Raw genomic sequence first — 3527 nt, 5'->3', positions numbered from 1 at the left:
CGGGCTGTCCCCGCGGGGCCCCCGCACCCCCCGCCCCGGGGCCGGGGTCAGGCTGCTCCGCAGCGCGGGGCACCCGCAGCTCCTGATGCTGGAGGACGCCCGAGCCCGCAGCGCTCACCCCAGGGTGCGGGGCCGTCATCTCTCCCACCCCCGCGGTCAGCCAGGCATTCCCCCAAAATTCCCGGACTTTCCGCAGCACTCGCTTCTCTCATCCAGAAACTCGGCTGCGGGTGCCCGCGGGCAGCAGGGCCTCGGCCGCGGGGAAATGCGAATGTTTGGCCTGGGATCTGCTCGGCAAGGAGGCTCCGCGGGGCGGGAACGCTGCACGCGTGGAGCATCACAGTACTGCCCTGCGGAGCAACAAGCTCCCACTCCGGGGAGCTGGGCAATAAAAGGACTTCACCAGAAAACAAACAGCTGTAAAAAACCTTGCAGCTGGGGGAACCTGGCTCCTTGGGAGCATCTGGCATTTCAAAGCCCGAGGGTTCGGCTGCTTCTGTCCAGGAAGAGAAAGCTCCAAAGTTCCCATCGCTCTTCCTGAACGTTTGGGATTTCCCCAGGATGAATTTCCAGCCTCTCTCTCTGCAGAGACTTGTCTGTGCTGCCCAGATGGCTCAGCCGGGGAGGCCGTGGCCAGGCAGGGCTGTACCCATGTCACAGGGCAGCGCCTGACCCCGCCTGGGCGGGATGGGAAGGGGCACGCGGGGGATGCGCCATCACACGGAGTGAAGGGGTAGGTACAGCCACCAGTAAATCCTACAAGACTGGAGTGGTATCTGCTGGCTCCAAAGCTGTGCCAGAAGGAGGCAGATGCTGGAAGATTCGGGAAGAACAGCAAGACAACACCCTGTGCCAGATCTGGAAACACCCTCGCGCACTTCTGGTTAACAAATTGATGTGTTTACCCATGGAAACACTCTCCCTGAAGCTGCCTTCAGAATTTGGGGTGACTTTTCCTGAGGAGACACCGGGAGCTGTGGGACGATGGCAGGGCAGGCACTGGGCTGGGTTCCTGTGCCCCACACCACAGAATCACAGAATGTTGGGGGTTGGAAGGGACCTCGAAAGATCATCTAGTCCAACCCCCCTGCCAGAGCAGGGTCACCCAGAGCACATCCCACAGGAACGTGTCCAGGCAGGTTTGAATGTCTCCAGAGAAGGAGACTCCACAGCCTCTCTGGGCAGCCTGGCCCAGGGCTCTGTCACACCAGGATGCCAGTGCCCAGCTCTGTCGCGGCTGAGATGCCTTTGCCACCACCTGCCTGATGTGCTCCCTCCAGGAGACAAAACATGAGGCTCAGGCAAAATGGGAGGTTCCTCTCCCCACTGGGAGCCCCCCACACCCAGCCCAGCTGCTGAGCACCAGCACACTCATGACACAGTCTCACAGGGTGGACCCTTCCCAGGAAAACCACCTTCCCCAGCATCCCACCCACAGTGCCAGGGCTTGCCATCATCACCCTGTGTGAAGCTACCCAGCACCTCTGGGACACAGAGGTTGCCATGGGGACATCCAGGGGCTGACCCCCCCGTGCCCACCCCCACGGGTGCTGCCCAAGGCCTCCAGGAGTGTGTGCCCACAGCACGGGGCTTGGGCTTGTCTGGAGTTCCAACTCTGTGGCTGTCGCTGTGCTCTGAATCATGGACAGATCATTTTCCGCATCCAGACTAGAGAGGCAGTGCAAGCATTTGCATTTTGGGTTGTTTTTTTCATGTTCCTTCCTCTTTTTGAGATGCCACATGGGGCAGAGCTGCAGGCACCGTGTGAGAAGGCACGTACGTGCTGGGAGATGTGAGGGGTGTTTCTGCACAGCCTCGTGTCAAGCAGACCTGGGCAGCTCTGAGGGCCATTTGCAAGGGCCAGGGGAGTTCAGCCTTTGCCTGCAGAGAGGCCTCAGTGTCAGTTATTAATTGAAATAAGTAAAGTTTGGGGAGAAAAAAAAAAAAATCATGTTTGGGGGAAAAAAATCACATACGAGAGAACAAAAGAGAGGCAGAATAAGAACAGTGTTTATGTAACAGTGAAACAGAAAGAATGAGAAAAAAACAGATGCTAATTAGAGAAAAGCAGGTCCCAAGTAGCTAACAGCCTGACCTTGAGACAGGCCTGCAGGACAGATGAAAGTGTTGGAAGGGTGTATTCCCCACAACTTATCTTGGTGATAGCCTTGAGCACTAGGTAGAAAACTCTGAGTAATTTGAGTCACAATATTAACATCTCATCAGCATATTCACATGCTAGTAGCCTACTAAAATACCCATCCACAGGCCAGAGGGACCCCTGCTAACAAAGAGCCCCCTACTCTTTGGGCATGCATGGTGACATACCTTCCAGCACTGCCACTTTAAATGGAAGCGAGGAATGTGTGTGAACGATGGAATATAATTAGAGATTAAGTAATTTTTCATGGCTTTGGGGATAAAAGTAGCCCTTGTGCCCTGGGAAGCTGAGCTTGCCATGTGGAACACCACCTGGTCTGTGCAGAACTGGTATTGAAGCAAATCTCTCAGCTCTGTGTGGGTTGGCTCATTGCACCCCAAGTGACAGGCCCTGCTTGGGGAAAACAGCCCTAAACCCTCCCTGGGGAGGCATGAGCCCTGCCTGGCTGCAAGGCTGGGGTGCAGGGGAACAGGCCATACTGCTTTTGGGGACACACTCTCTCTTCTCCTGCTCCCCTTGCAGAAACCCAAGCAAAAGGTTCAAGGCAGGCGAGTCCAGTCTGACTGTGAAGGCTGGAGGTGCTTCTCCACAATGCCCAGTTAAACCAGCAACTCAGCCTCCCTCAGGTGTATCAGCAGCCCCTGGGGTGCATCTTCATTCCCTCCTCCCACAAAAAGCTGTTGAAGCCAACACACTCTTTCCAGCATTTCTTCCTTGCCCATTTTTTAGGGACATGGTTTAGTGGTAGGTTGCACAGTGCTGGGTTAACACTGGGCTTGATGCTAAAAGGTCTTTTGCAACCAAAACAATCCTATGATTCCTCTCCCGGGTGGAGGCCTCTGCTCCTCTGGCACCAGCCCTCCCTGGATCAGCCAGGAGAGGACAGGCCACGGGTGAGGAACCCCAGTGGGATCACCCCAGGATTGTCCCTAAACCCGAGGCACACCCAGAGCCTCAGTGTGATGCTACCGCCACACGCAGGTTTCACCCCTCTCCTGACCTTTGTGGGTCCAGCAATTTTGACTACAAAAAAGGGCTCTGGTGGGGACTCACTCTGAGGCTGCCGTCCCAGCAACCGCCCCGCACCATCCTGGCACCATCAGGTCCACCTGCACACGTCACAGCTGTGCCTGGGAGAGCAGAAAAGGGTTATTTTAGCTTAATTTTCCTCTTTCCTCCCCCTTTAGACAGAAGAAACCAAAGCCCAGAGGTACGTTATATTAATTTATTTGGGACACACCAAAAAAAGGAAAGTCAACAACTGTTAACGTACAAAAGTACAGAATCCTGGGACAAGATTTACTGTCCTGATTAAAAAGGCACCATGGTCCCAAAGAAGAGTGATCAGAATACATCATTTAGAAAT

Source organism: Chaetura pelagica, unplaced genomic scaffold (genome assembly GCF_000747805.2).
Source record: "Chaetura pelagica isolate M959 unplaced genomic scaffold, ChaPel_1.0 scaffold192, whole genome shotgun sequence".
Classification (NCBI taxonomy): Eukaryota; Metazoa; Chordata; class Aves; order Apodiformes; family Apodidae; genus Chaetura; species Chaetura pelagica.
Note: the sequence above shows the minus strand (reverse complement) of the source record.